The 15,543-nt window shown below is 45.4% G+C and overlaps 1 long non-coding RNA gene across 2 annotated transcripts; it reads left to right on the forward strand.

Annotated features, from left to right (window-relative positions):
* The first annotated feature begins 5,432 nt into the window (after positions 1-5,432).
* Positions 5,433-15,115, forward strand: LOC102165158 (uncharacterized). 2 transcript variants are annotated; one of them, XR_300603.4, is made up of 5 exons: positions 5,433-5,570; positions 6,309-9,443; positions 9,681-9,753; positions 10,345-10,466; positions 13,969-15,115. It is a non-coding gene; the product is annotated as an uncharacterized LOC102165158 (long non-coding RNA). The 2 variants fall into 2 exon arrangements; XR_014839439.1 differs by having other exon boundaries at positions 5,433-9,443.
* Positions 15,116-15,543: the final 428 nt, after the last annotated feature.

Consider the following 15,543-nt stretch of genomic DNA (forward strand, 5'->3'; position numbering starts at 1 on the left):
CCTGGCTGTCTCTCTGTTTATTTATGGTACATTACACATTTTAATGCTATTTTCATAAGGTATTTCAGCTGCCACGGTGCCATATTTGGGAGACAAAAGTGCCTAAGAAGTGCTGCAATTATCGGGCACCCACCCCCAGCCATCCATGAGTCTGGTGTCAACCACAATGACCACTACTTCCCCAAAGGAGAAACAGAAGAGAGAGTGTCCCCATGCAGCCTGCAGGAAGACAGGATGGAAGAGGACGCGGGAGCTGGGAAGAGGGGAGGGCACAAAGGCCAAGTTCATCTTGATTCGTCTCTTGTGGGGAAAGAGGTCAACTTTGAAGTCTTCCTTGAGATACTTCTTTTATTAGGTCATAGGACCCAGTCATCTGTTGGGGATTGCTCACCCAACTCTGGAAGCCAACAGCCCTCTCCGCAAACCAGCTTTATTTTAAATACACTTGAGTTCATGCCAGTGTCCGGGTGGGAGCTGGGAAAAGTGAAAAGCTGCTGGAAATTTCCTCACTCCTCCCCGTGACTTTCTTTCTTTTAAAGAAGGGTGGGGCGAGCATGAGTCCACTTAGGGAACAGCTCCATTCACCTCATATCAAATAGACAAGAGGCATCCCTCCCGCAGGTAAATTTAGTAACCGTTTCCTCCAAGTCTGACTTCTCCTTACGATCAACCCCCGAAAAATGCAAGTCGGTGAATGTGTGCCATGGAATATGTCATCTCGGTGTTCAGAGATAAAGCGGGGGGGACAAATAAGAGAAGGTCGGGACAGCGAAGGAAAAAGACTCAGCCCTCACTGGCCCTGGGTCGGGTAACTCAGGAGAGCCGACGGGCGCCTGAGCTGAACCTTCACAACCCACCACGTGGATGCCCAAGAGGCTGCTTTCCGACGGATGAAGGTTCAATGTCATGTCAAGACAGCACTGCATTCAGTGTCGAAGTTTCTATTGAAAACTGATTCCTTTGCCGATGTTGTTAATGTTTATGAAATGCTGGAGACGGGCGAGCTTCCAAAAGCAATTCATAGCCGGTTTCCCTGATTTTATGTCTGAGGCCACTGTCCTGTGGCCCTTCCCTGGATTTATCTTTAGGGCCCTTGGATTTATCTGAGGACTGGTCTCCTCACAAAAGTTTCCAACACCAGTGCCAACAGTCTCGGGTGTTGGAACTGGGTGTCTAGGAACTGGCTTCAGCCTGAAACGCATCTCACACAGACCACTTAAGAGCCATCTCAAGATAACTCCGGTCAGAATTTAACCAGCCACCTACAAATAAAGCACATCCCATGACTCTACTCTGAAGGCATTTGATTCTCCAAAGCCTCTTATTTCCAACAGTTGCATCAGCTGTAAACATACACCACACACTGGTGTTTGGTGAGTCAGGCCTCAGCAAAGAGCAGTGTCTTTTTCTGTATTTCTAAAGTTAAATTAGTTTGACTTTGAAGCATAAACTCACCAAAACAAAAGCTCAGGGACGTGTAGGTTTTGGTTGCTCTCCTAATCCTAATAATAACAGCCAACATTTAATAAGTGTCAGGCACGGCCTGTTCTAAGCAGCATCCAAGTGGGGTTTCAGTTAAGCCTCAGAAGCGCTCTCAGGTAGGAACATTGAGCCGAGAGACAGTGGCCCAGTAATTTGCTGAAGACCGTGTGGCAGTAAACAGGGGAGCCAGAAGCTGAGCCCGGACAGGCTGCGGGAGGGCCCCTGTTATCCACCGTGCGCTCCTCCCTGGCGGAGGTCCCCACGGGTCGCCTCTTTATGCATGAGGGCACGGCCCCGCTTCCTTGACAAGACAAACTGATTTCAAGAGAAAGCAAGTCCTTTTCTACCTCTTAGCAAGTTAAGGCAGCTCAGGAGCCAGGACATTCCTTGTTCAACTTGGGGATTGTCATTGTTGCTGTGTCATCTCCATTTGTTTCATGGGTGGTGCTGCTTCTGCCCGAAACCGGAGCACTATGTGGGTTAAAATGTGCTCCCAAACGTTGATGTCAGATTCACACCACGGCATCAAAGACCAGAGCCGGGGAGGGTGTGGGTGCTGGTTCAGGTCCTGGTGCGGGAGGCGTCTGCTCTCCACCGTCTGCGTCCAGAAGTCTCATCGAAGCCAGGAAACACCGGTTACCGTGTGGAACGCAGGAATCCACGGTGAGTTCCCTGGCAGGAAAGGCCTTCTAAGCAGAGAAGTAGAAGGCATTTCCTCCAAAGTACCAGGGCTCCCAGGAAGCCTCTGGAGCTTCGTGCTGTTGGGATAAAGGGGGCCAAGGTGTAGGAGGCATTGCCGGGCCCCCTGGATGGTGCAGGGGTCGGGGGAAAAGCGGTGGGTTATTGATCTCACACACGCCTGAAGCTAGGAAGCCAGGTCCTGGGTGGGTCCCACCGTGGGTCCCACCCGCCACTAGGGGGAGCCAGGGTTACGGGTGTCCGCCGGTTCTTAAGGTCACCAGACAGAGGAGAAATTCACTGCCACACAGCTGTCGTCACACCTTCACACATTCACACACAGCAAAGCCAACTCTGTTCCGTCTTTATGTGTGGGAGAGAGAGCGGTACGCGGGGGAGGATCCAGGACCCATCACCTCCGCAAGGGCAGCCCGCCTGGGGGGTCCATGCGAGCCAAACACCAGGGGCATGGCCTGTGGATTCCAGGAGGGCCGTTGCTCCCAGAGAGGGCGGAGGCTCACTTCTAAGTGGCAGACAGACCAGCAGGCACACGGCAGTGAGGGACCTCGAGCTCGTAACTCAGCCACAACTAGGTCACCAGGAGCTCCAGGCTCCCCCACGAGGCAGGCAGCACTCAACTCCGGGAGTCTCTTAAATGACACTCAAGCCAAACTTCAGCACATTGGGTCAGAGCAGAAGAAGTCCAGTTTGGAGGCCCTGCATCACCAAGTGTCAGCAGGAGAAAGGACCTCAGAGGTCACATGGTTCAGCCCCTCTGGCGACTGGCCTGGCTCCCACTTTCTCTACGGGAAAGTGCTGACACGGCTTCCTAAGCCTTAATTACACGCTGTACTCATCTCTTTAGTCAAAGAAAAGCAGAATGTAAACTCAAAACCATATTGACAGTATTGACCTACTATGGCCCCAAATGAGCTATACTTCTGCCTGCCAATGTGACAGAAACCCCCCAAGAGAAAGACACAATTCTTTGTGTCCTTGACAGACAGCATCAATTTCTGCAGCAGGCACCTTCCCCTCTAGCAGATTTAGGATACTAAAGAAAACTGGAGCCTCTGAGAATACCTTGGGGGGAAAACACTCCTGCCCTTCTCAATATTTTTGTAAGCACATGTAGGTGCGTAAGCTGCTCTGAATGCAAACCCCTAACAGACCTGTTGTAAACGCAGATCTGTACATACGTCCGGATCAGCCCAAGCGCACATCAGAAAAACAAGCTGGCTGTCCTCCCTTCCCCTCCCTCTGTAGGAATTTGGCTTGAGATGAAGGTTTGATCTTTTAGTAATAACATTCTCAGTGTCCAACTGAGTGCAGCCAAGGGAAATAAACACAACGGCTTCTGAACCTGGTTTTGCTATAGATTGACACGGCCGCTGACAAAGGATTAACCTCTTGTTGCCTCAGGCCCCTACCCTGCAAAAGATGCCCCATATTTTCAACCTGATCAACTGCAATTCATTAATACTTTATGGCCACAGAGCATAGTATGATGTTGTGACTGTCTCACCAAGGTTATGCTCTTTCACCATCGGTGCTATTTTGGTCCTACTCATGCTTCCAGCTTTCACAGTTATATGGAAACTAAATACCCCTTCAAGGGGAAGGGGAAGAAGGATGTGCACACAGAAGAAAACCAATCTCACAGACCAGGCCTTTGGGGGCCTTGGAGAGTTTGAGGAGGCAGATATTCTGAGTTGTCTGAGTTGTCAAAAAGAGCTGGTTTCCGGCTTCTGGCTGTTACGTCCAGCGTAGCCCAGTAGTAGCAATACTGTCTTTGTTATTTGTGTTTTTTGTTTGTTTTCTTTTCTATCCTTTTTTTTTTCTTTCTTTTCCTTTTACATTTTTTTTTTTTGGCGGGGGGTAGGGGGGCCATGCCTCTGGTATGTAGAAGTTCCTGGACCAGGGATCAAACCTAAGCCACAGCAGCAACCTGAGCCCTAAGCTGCTGTAGTGACAATGCAGGATCCTCAACCTTCAGCACCACAAGAGAACTCCACCCTCTAAGTTTTATTTAGGGTCACTTTTGGTGCCTGTGGCTTCAGTCTTTCACCATCAGAAGTGATTCAGGATTAAGTATCTCCAGCACTGTCCAAGAACAATGTTCCACCTTACAAAGTAACTCGGAAGGCAAGCAGAAACGGACAAATTCACACCGTCTCCTTGAGATGGTTTGCTGAACCCGCCCAAGACAGAGGCTCTTAACTAAGGTTGGAATGAAACAGATTCATAACCACCTGTCATAGGGGAAATCATTGCCTGGAAAAAAAAAATTTCTAGAATTCTTAGGTTATCTATACATTCCAGAAATAATGCATATTTACCTAAAATCTATCAACTCTTTACATTTAGATGAAAACTTAGTGGATTTATTAGGTAGGGATATACCAGCTGCTGTTAAAAATAATCCTTCCAAATTTCATTGGCTCAAGCCCAGCCTTTATATCAATTCAGTGGGTGAGTTCTGGGGCTATGAGCAGGGTTCGAGGTCTCAGGCTCCTTCCTACAACACCGAGTCCTTCACTAAGGCCTTGGAGTCTGTAGCCTCCAGACAGCAGAGGGAGAAAGAAAGGTTGAAGAAGACTTACTGGCTTCCTGATTACTGTGGGGAAGAGATGCTAAACATCACTGGTGTTCATATTCCAATGCACAGAAAACTGGTCACTGAACCCCAGTTCTACTCAAGGGGGGCTGAGAATTGTAGTCCCCAGCTGGGCAGCCATTTGTTTCTCAGTGACTAGTCTCTACCATGGACAGAAGGGGCCAGCTTTTGGTGGCTGGGTGGCAGTCTCTGCCGCATAGACATCTCGTGTTGGGGTTGACCCCCATGCAAGGACCTCTGCAGTAGCATACAAGACAACGCCATCAGTCAATGTCTTGGGAGTCCTGCCAGGGACCAAGAGCTCCCTACTCGCCAAGGGAATCGGTTTAATTTTTTTGGACAGAACTAACCAATGACAAGAAAGCTCTTACATTGAGTTGTGATAGTTTGTTATGCAATTTCCACCTGCCGGTCTTAGCTCTACCCTTCTAGCATCACACAGAGGAAGTCTACTTCATCTTCCACTTGACAGACCATCAAAGTAAAGATCCACCATGTCTCCCTGAAGTGATTAATTTTCAAAGCACCCCCAGCTGATTGATTTTCATTTCACTTATTGTACGGGTCACCCTTCTTGGGGAATCCACATGACTCTTTTTGGCCTTCTGACAAGATGCAGCTCAGAACAGAAAACAGTCCATCAGGTGAGCAGAGGGAACATAAGGGGGCTCTGTGAGAAAGACTCAGCACATCTTATTCTGGAAGCTGCTATGCTGGAAAAAACATGCTTGGGCTCCTTTCCTGCTTTCTCATCATCTGGAAGGTGGACGTGGGATGACGGCAGGCAGTACAGGTACAGGGGTATAGCTCTGGAGGGAGAGAAACCCTGCTGCTCCATCGCTTCCCCCTGGCTGGGTTCTCGAATAGGGAGGGAGTTTCCTGCGGAGGCTCTTTTCAGATCAATGCTGTTTAAAGCTTAAAAAGAAAAATATGGCCTAAGTAAAATGATAGTAAAGAAGCTCAAGATAAGACAGCCTTTTGTGCGGGTCTTATATCACATCAGCCATGCTTTAGAGCAGTCCTGGAGGTGAGCATCAATTAGACACAGAATCTTTTTTAAAAAATTAATAAAGTTTAGATTAAATACTAAAGAGGAAAGTTGTAGTCCATTCTTCCTGGACAAAGGCTCAGAAAAACAAGGTTGCTTACTCTTTCCTCCCCTGAGGCTGGCATGGGAAAAGAGCTTCTATAAAAATGTTTTGAAATTCTTAAAAAATATTTTGAAAGTAATTTTTACAATTAAAACTTGTATTATGGGAGAGAATATTTTACACCGATGGGGCCATTTGGTAAAAATGATCCAGAAAAGCAATTTGTCTCTATTATATTTTATTTTGCTCTATTTTGATAGGAAAAAGGAAGGGTGGAATGGTAAGCAACCTTTTAATACAGTTTAGAAACTTAATGTGGAAAGGGCACTAATATTGTAATTACTAGTTTTCTTTTATCAGCGCCAGTTCTCTTTGTTGCTCTTGCTATTTAAAGTTACTGTTCATACACTGTGGCTAATTCCCTTTGTTAAATTTCACAGTGAATGCAGCTTCCTGAATATTTGTTATTGCAGTCCTATGGATGTACGCTTCTCAGATAAAGGAAGAACCGGGTGCATCCATCTGTGCACAAATTAAAAATGAGTTTAACCCCATGGTTTCCGTGACCCTGTCCCTTGGGGCAGAGTGTACCCTATGCTTTGGACTAACGAGATGTAAAATGGTAGGAACACCTGTGTTGTATTTTTAATGGCATTTAATGGTACATCAAAAATGTCTTCCATATGATCCTGTACGTATTCAAAGAGGAACCAGGAGGTGAGGGCACCCTCCATGCCCAGGGGCTGGCGTAGAGGGAGGTGGAGTCTGGAGAAGGAGAGAAAACAGTGACAGTCTTCTAACATTGAAATGTCTGTTTTCAGTATGCAAGCTATTCACCCTCCGAGGTTCTGGTTTATTTGCAGCTGGGTGGGAGTTTGGGCATCACAGTCACACCACCTCCCTGAAGAGAGACTCAAGAAGGAAGGAAAGAGGGGAGCCGCCGAGGCAGGCTGCTAGGGAGGGTCTACAGGCCACAGCAGGACAGGGGAGCCTCTTTCTAGTGCCTGACCAGAGCCGCTGGGGAGGAAGAAGTGGAGGCCCTTTTGGTTTCTGTGATAATCCTTCTCTACCTCTCGCCTTTCAACAGGACTGCCACTGGCAAGAGCCCATCTTCAGGGAAAGCGTGCACATTCGGTTTTCTCTCTTCTGTTCCTCCTCTTGTAATTCTGAGAGAGAGAGAGAGAGAGAGAGAATAAGAAAATAATGGACATTTCTCTCTGTCCCTTTCAGTCTAATATCGGAAAGAGAAAAAGGGAAAGGTCTACCACCCACAGGAATAGATTTTGCTTTGTCACTGGGGATTATAACATTTATTTATTCATTCAACGGGTATTTGTTGAATGTCTGCCATGCGCCAGGCTCTATTCTAGGCTTGGGGGAGAGGAGTGAACAAGTCAGAGAAGGTCTCAGCTTTCAAGGAGCTACAGTCAGGTGAGGTGAGACGGCAATAAAGGAGAAAACAGGTGGAAGCGATGCATAGGAGGGAGACGAAGCAGGGAAGTGAGTGACAGACTGTGAGAGCATGTTTGAGTGGCTGGCTGGGGGAAAGACAATGATATCTGATTGGAAGCCAGAGTGATGTGACGACTTGGAGCGCATGTTCCAGGCTGAGGGAAGAGCAAGTGCAAGGGGCGCCAAGAAAGGCCATCCTCTCTTCTGGTGGACACTCCAAGAAGTCAGCGTGGCGGGTTGTGGGCCCGGGGAGAGACTGCAGATGCGAGCCTCAGCAGAGCCAGGTCAAGCCCCTGACTTGGATTTTATCCTAAGTGCACTGGTAAATCAGGGAGGGCTTTATTTACCTATGCGTTGTTTGAAAACGATGGATGAATTTAAATATACTCAAAAACAGAGAGGAGAGCATCATGGATCTCATCCAGACATCACCAGCTTCCATCATCCACACCCTCCTTATGTCCAAGCCCCACTCGATTTTCCCATCCTGACCACATTTTAATGCAACTCCAGATATCACTGCATTTCTCCCATAAATATGTCAGCATGTATCAAATAAGAATAGGGCATCAAATAAATATTACCAAAGAGTGTGTGCTTAAACATTGAATGTGTGAATATTCTTTTATTTTGTTTGAATTAGAATCCAAATAAGGTTCATATATTGAAACTGGTTAGTACTTCACTTAAATCTCATTTAACTCATTAGTTTCCTTTCGTGAGAGGATTTAAAGGCAGCGTATCAGGATTTGTCACTTTTTAAAAGACTTTTCTAGTTCCATGTGGATAGCAGTGAGCAGGAGGGCAAGAAGGAAGAAGAGGAAGTGCTTAGGAGTCAGTGCAGTGGTCCAGAGGGAAAGGACGGTGCTAGGGGGGTGGATGAGATGGAAAGAATTTGGATAAATATGGGGTTTGTTCATTTATTACCTCATTTTCCAGTTAGAGCTTACTGGATGTATTTTTTACATATAGCCATACGAATCTGCAGAGTATGCAGGCATGCATGTATGAATGATGGACAAATTTATGCATTAAATCTATACAATTAATGCACTCACATGTCTAGTATGGGGTGTGCCTAAACAATCAGTAAAGGAGTCTAAAAAAAGGGGGTCTTGAATTCACAAAAATAATGTCCTTTTTCATATTACCTCCACACTCCTTTAAATAAGGTTACTAAAATTGCCCTATTTGATTTTAAGATGATTCACTTGAAATTATCACATTATTTCAAAGTAACAGTGCAACTTAGATATTAATTATCCTTCCCAGAGAGAGAATAAAGCACGTGGGTTTATCATTGAGTCCTGTGGCTGAAGAAGACCTGAGAGATTAACTGGGAACAAATCGAAGACCCTAAACTGAGATTCCCAGCGGTGCAGGCAGAGCAGATGGCCCAGAATTTGCGCTTGCGCACTGCCTGCTGCTCCCCACATCTGCCCCGACTATTCCTGAGCGCCTGTCCCTCCTGTCTTCACTCGTAATTGCTGTGTGCTGGCTCTGCCTGGAATCACCTTCCGCTTTCCTCTCCCGAACTGTGTCTCCCAGCCCTCCTGTAGAGTCCTCAGTGTGGGGCTGAGAAACGCTATTACTCTCTCATTGTTTTGTATTTCTTTTACCCACAGGTCACTTTTGTTTTATATTCAGGGTCCATTTGATGGAACGTCTTGCAGCACCTGGGAACTTCATTTATAAAGTCCCTCAAGCATATCACCTCGGTGCACCTCAAGTCTGCATTTTATGTCTGGCTGTTGTTTAGAGCTTTAAAAATGAAGGGGGTGGGAGTGGGGGTGGAGAGAGAGGGTGAAAGAAAACACAGCAGGGAATCATCACAACTTCCATTCCTTATTTTCGTTATCAGCATTAAATGTCAACCAAATCTGAAAGGCTCTCGGGTGCCTGAGAAAACCGGCCAGCACTTGGTTGTTTCGATTCTGTGCGTACGAATTGCTCTTCGCCCTCCACGGTGACTCGGGAGTTCTTGTTTCACATCAGCTGACCTTACTCCTGGGGTGTCAAGAGTGTGAATGTAGCTGAAGATACAGCGAAAGATACAGCTGTATACCTGTATACCTGAATACAGCTGAAGCTACAGGAGGAGGAGATGCAGCTGCCTCTCAGAGGTGATTGATGCACTTGACATTGGGTTAGGACCTAGGATTCATGTGTGGTCACAGACGCCAGATGGATAAATACATACTGCTCCCCAATTTAAGCTGTTAACTTAGTTTTTTAATTAATTTGAGGAGCATTGTGGCTCTGTCTACACAACACCAAAACCTCCCAATGAAAGTTGAAAAATGCAATTTAAAATTCCAATGTTTGTGCTGCAAAGAAACAACTCAATGTCTCATATTTAGGTAAGTGCAGAGGAGAAAGCTCTACTTCAGTTTGACCCGAATGGCGTCTCCTTTTATGTAGAAGGCACTAAAGGTAAGCTGAGTTGAATCAAACCATTGTTGATAGGACTCTGCACACCCCGGGCACTGGGTGGCCGGATACCCTGTAGATCAACTGTTCAATGCAGACTCTGTTCCCTATGTTTTTCTCCGTAGCGTTGCCTCAACCAGCACAACCCTTTTAAGTGTCCCAGGATGGACACTTCATACTCTCAAGGCATCATTTTTTGAAAGAGTAGGATGTTAGTAATGATGATTTCAGATGTTGAACACTGTATTTTGTGCCCACCACTGTGCTCAACTTTCAGTACGAGTTATCTCACTTAACCCCTTCGACCACCAGTGAGATCACCCAAATTTAACACATGAGATATATGTCACTCAGGAAGTTTAAATGACTCGTGCGGTGTCACCGAAGCATGTCTCCTGCACGGCCTGTATTCTCACATTACTCAATCTTCTGGAAAATTAGACCCACTTTCCGCCAAGTTGTCTCGGCCGTTTGAGTAAAGTTCTGTGTGGGGGGAGGGGGCGGTGAACACACGTGGGGAGATTGTTTGAGTGAACTCATTTTCTTTTGTTCGATTTCCAACTCTATGCATAATAGCATTTCCTTTTTCTGCAGGAAAGTAGAACCTCTGAAAGAACCAGGAGACAGCTCCTTTGCAGTGCTTCCTTTTGGGGAAACAGGAAGCACTGGAGAGGCATGAGGAAGCCTGCCAGCTAGAGATTTCTCGAGTTGAAAGGGTAAGCCCCCGAGCCCAGCATGGAGCCCGGAGACTGGAGCTTAGAAGTTGATAGGAAATGGATGCCGGAACTTTTGTGTTTCCCTTCCTTTAAGTCCTGACAACAGAGACGCTTGGTAAACACCAAATGGCTGAATTTTAGAGAAACCCACGCTCGTAAATGCTGCAGAGCTCTCCACACCATCCCAGAGCCAAAGGCCAGCTCACTGCTGATTCAGTGGAGAAGGGCTCAAGGGTCGTCAGAGATACCCATCCCTGTGCTTAGTCTCCCGAGTGGCATTCACTGAGAATCTTTCCTTTTTCGTGACGTCATTGAGAGCAAGGAACCAGATGTCCATCTGGGTTACTTAAGCTAAGTTTGGGTGGAAAGAGAAGGTGAGATTGAGCAGAATGTTACAAAACAACATGCAGGGAATTCCCGTCGTGGCACAGTGGTTAATGAATCCGACTAGGAACCATAAGGTTTCGGGTTCGATCCCTGCCCTTGCTCAGTGGGTCAACAATCCAGCATTGCCGTGAGCTGTGGTGTAGGTTGCAGACGCGGCTCGGATCCCACGTTGCTGTGGCTCTGGCATAGGCTGGCAGCTACAGCTCCAATTAGACCCCTAGTCTGGGAACCTCCCATATGCCGTGGGAGCGGCCCAAGAAATGGCAAAAAGACCAAAAAAAAAAAAATGCAAATAAAATAGAAAAGGCAAGTTTATAAAGGATATGGAAGAGGAAAATACCTACTCAAGAACTTAAAATGCAGAGTTCCCATCGTGGCTCAGTGGTTAACGAATCTGGCTAGGAACCATGAGGTTGCAGGTTCGATCCCTGCCCTTGCTCAGTGGGTTGAGAATCCGGCGTTGCTGTGAGCTGTGGTGTAGGTTGCAGACGCAGCTCGGATCCCACGTTGCTGTGGCTCTGGCGTAGGCCAGTGGCTACAGTTCTGATTGGACCCCTAGCCTGGGAACCCCCATATGCTTCGGGAGCAGCCCTAGAAAAGGCGAAAAGGCAAAAAGACAAAAAAAAAAAAAAGTTAAAATGCATGCAACCCGCAGGAACTTGTTTCAGTGAGTGAACAATGAGCTTCAGTTGTTTTCAGGGCAGCCTGGGGAATTTCTGGCTAATGAATACCGGACTGGAGAATAATACCCACTGAGGGTATTATTATACCCTCAGGGTATTATTATACCTTGTCCAGAACTGACCTGCATGTTTCAATACTGACCAGTGTGGACACCCATGAACCCCGACCCCCGGGTTTCTGCCCCCGCCATAAGGGCCCATGACAAGCCCACCAATGACACGTGCATTCTTAAATGGATCCTTTCCAGATCTTAAAGCGCGGATCCCTCTGAAACATTTTGCACTGTTGGGCATCCCTGTATTCGTAGAATATCCCCGTCTTAGGCCCTGGTCTTCATGAGCACCCAGTTTTCCTCTACTTTTCTGGCCACATCTTCACCTACAGGCTTTTCTCTCACTTTCCATTTCCAACTTGGTTTGGGGATGCGGGGCAGGGTTGTATCTGGGCTTTTTCTTTTCTAACTTCCAGAGATATATAAACTCTTAGCTTTAATATTTGCTCACAATGGCTACTGCTTCATGTTAAGTTTCAACTCTATATATCTAAAAGTCTTCTAGAATCTTCTGCCTAGAAATCCCACTGGCATCGCACATTTGGCAAGCTCAGAACCAAACTCTTTATCTCCTCTGTTCTGCCATCCTCCATCTCAGAGCAGCATCGTCACCCACCCCTTCGTCTATGTGATGAGCCCAGGAGCCATCCATCCGCAAGCCCCAACCTCGTTTCCACCCCCAGTAAATTACCAAGCATTGTCTTCTCTTGCTTCTAAATAGCTCTAAAATCTGTCACCTTTTCCAAGCCTTCTATCAGGAAGTGCTGTGGAGTGATCTTATTTCGGTGAACAGATGGACATGTGACTAAGATCAGATCATGACCTGTCACAAACTCCAGCTCAGTGCACAATGGGGGCCCTGAGGCCAAGGCCAAGTGATTCAGTTCCAATCCCTGCGTGGTTTTGTTCCCCGACAAAGCTACTGTCTGAACTGGCAAGAACATGTTTCCTCATGTGCTAAAACTTCTCTGAGGCTCTGACTACTGGAAGATCAAAAAGCAAATATTGTGTGGGTCTGCATGCATGTAAATATACATTCAGAATGTGCGGTTTTCCCCTACTTTTGTATACCGTACTTTCTCCCTTCCGTAATACCACTTCATGAAGCGCGTCTCCGTCTCCGCCTGCAGACCAGATTTCCACTGGTGACCCCCTAGTCTGTCCCCCTTCTTCCATTTTACTACTAATGTCCATTTTCATCTGAAACAGGTCAAGAAAGTGAATTTATGTTTGATAAAAAGAAAGATCATAGATAGATGATAGATAGGTAGGTACATAGGCAGATAGATAGAGACAAGATAGAAAGGAAGAAAAGCTTTTCTCAGGAAGACAGAACTGATATGCTTAGACTGTTTTTGACTAGCAAGGATATTATGAACTCAGTTTCAATGACTAGATTCAGAAGCAGAAAGATAAACAACAACGAGAAAAAATCATCTCAGCTATTAAAACAACACAACTAGAGAGATATGAAATCTTGAAAACGGATGGAGAAAGGAAGTATGAAGGATCATTGATAAAGGAGGCGAAGCTCTAGGATATCCAGGGTAGGGGAGGGAAATGAGCAGAGCAGCCAGACAAGAATGGCTAATATCTTATTACCTTTTGGGCACAAACCACTGCATTTTAGGTGTTTTGTTTTTTTGTTTTTTTGTTTTTTTTTTCCCTTAATATGTCCTCCCACAAGATACACAAAATAAGATATATTTCTTGGCGGAGTTTGTAAACTTTAATTTTTTCCACTCTGTTCTGAAGACTTTTCCCCTCTGCTGTAAAGCTAATGAACGTGAATATGTTTTTATTGATGTGTGTTCTCCAAGAAGGATATGTGATAATCTTCATTAGCCTTACAGCAAAAATTAGCAATAGCAAATACCAGTGTATTCTGGGGAATTAAGATATTTGCATGGGTGTGATCCTGTGGTATGAAATGTGTGAAACTTCATTCTATATGTATGGCTGGGATTTCAAAATTAAAATTCATTTAGATGTCTTGGATCTCTGTTAGGTAAGTGTCCAATTTAGAAACAGAAATTCTGAAGGAAAAGCGAACAAAGATTTGGTTATCATTGACCCTGGGTCTGACGGTGGTTTGGCTGCAACATAAGCCCCTCTTGTCCCTGAAGCTCCGGCCACCTGCCAGAACACCCATGTGCCATGTCCACATACTCACTGGTTAAAGGTTCAACAAAGCAGGCATTACGATGTAATGGATGGAGGGAAACATAAGAAGATTTCCCCTAGTTTGGTCACTATTCATTTTCTTTCTATTTTTACAAGAGAGAAATGAGTCCGTTAATTCTTTTCATCCTGAAAGGATATCAAAGTTTAACACATCTTTAGTGTCAAACAGTGACAATCTTCTTCGAAATTCTCTAGGGAGTGTGGAGTGCTGCTGTGCTAATAGTTCCTCAATTATGTGGATTTCTGAAGTTGCTTTGGCTGTTAAAGAAGATACTTCGTGATTAGTTCAGCTATTCTGAAGGGCTTTTTCCTGCCATACAGAGCTGTCATCCTGCACCAGGAGTGAAGAAGGCTTGGTTAGAACTTCCCGGCTCATCAGCATCATGAGGGATCCTCAAAAGATACTGTTCCGTGTATTCCGGTGGCATTCCCACGGTAGATCTAAAACAGTTTCCGAATTAACTCCCCATGCCACAGTAAGAATCGTGCTTCTGAATAAAGAATTGGGGATGTGCGAGTTCCCGAGGTGGCTCGGCGGCAGAGAACCCAGCTAATATCCGTGAGGACTCAGGTTCAGTCCTTGGCCTCACACAGTTAAGACGCTGATATTGTCGTGAGCTGTGGTGTAGGTCGCAGACACAGCTGGGATCTGGTGTTGCTGTGGCTGTGGTGGAGGCCGGCAGCTGCAGATTCAATTTGACCCCCAGCCTGAGAACTTCCATATGCCACAGGTGGGCCCCTAAAAAAAAAACAAAAAAAAAAAGCATAGAGGATGTGCTGGCAGCGCCCCCCCTTCCCACACCCAGGACTGAGGGAGTACAGTCAACACTGTTCCTAAGTGGCCTGGAAGTCTCCTCCTTTGCTCTCAGTGAAGATGGGTTTTAAATGGTTTATACATATAGATTTATTTTAAGAATTTGTCTCATGCCATTTGGGGCTTGAAAGTCTAAAATTTGTAAGACCAACCAACAGGATAGAAACTCGGGTAGAATGTGATACTACAATCTTGAGACAGAATTTCTTCTTTTCTGGGAAACCTCAGTTTTTGCTCTCAAGGCCTTCAGCTGACGAGGTGAGGCCACCCACATTATCCAGAATAATCTCCTTTACCTAATGTTAATTAACTGTATTTTTATACAGTTTTAAAGGTTATTTTCCATTTACACTTATTACAAAATATTGACTATATCCCTTCTGATGTACAGCAACTTTTTAAGTGAAGTTAGTTGACTGTAGATGTTAACCACATCCACAAAATACTTTCACAGCAACATCTGGATTTTGTTTAAGTAACTGGGCACTAGAGACAGGCCAAATTAAAAATTAAATTAAACCACACTCATACTTGCGTCTTATTTCTCTTTTTGATCATCTTCTCTTATCGTTTTATTTCCTTCTCTCTCTTAATTTGATTGTCTGTCTTAATTTTTTCTTCATTGGCCTTTATTAAATTTTTAGCTGTATCTGCTCATCTCCCAGCACCTTGTAATTTGGCTTTCATTTCTTTATGTGACTGCCATTTTCTTCTCTTCTTTCCCTGAGTTCTACTAACTTCTGTTCTATTTCTTTTTGTTGTGTTTCCCAGTTCTACTTTTAATTATTAAATTTTTGAACTAAGATGCTTTCTTTGATCACAGCAACCTCAGGGTACAATTTTTTTTTTTTTTTTTTGCCTTCCTTATTAATTCAAGAACTTTCACTTTTTCCATTAAAGGAAATACTGTTAGGCTTTGGCGTATCTGAATTGCCAGCAGCACTTCTCTGTGCTTT

This window comes from Sus scrofa, chromosome 1 (assembly GCF_054392235.1).
Source record: "Sus scrofa isolate SSC_HxYL_T2T_F1_AM1 chromosome 1, Sscrofa_HxYL_maternal_Yorkshire_Landrace_v2.0, whole genome shotgun sequence".
Classification (NCBI taxonomy): domain Eukaryota; kingdom Metazoa; phylum Chordata; class Mammalia; order Artiodactyla; family Suidae; genus Sus; species Sus scrofa.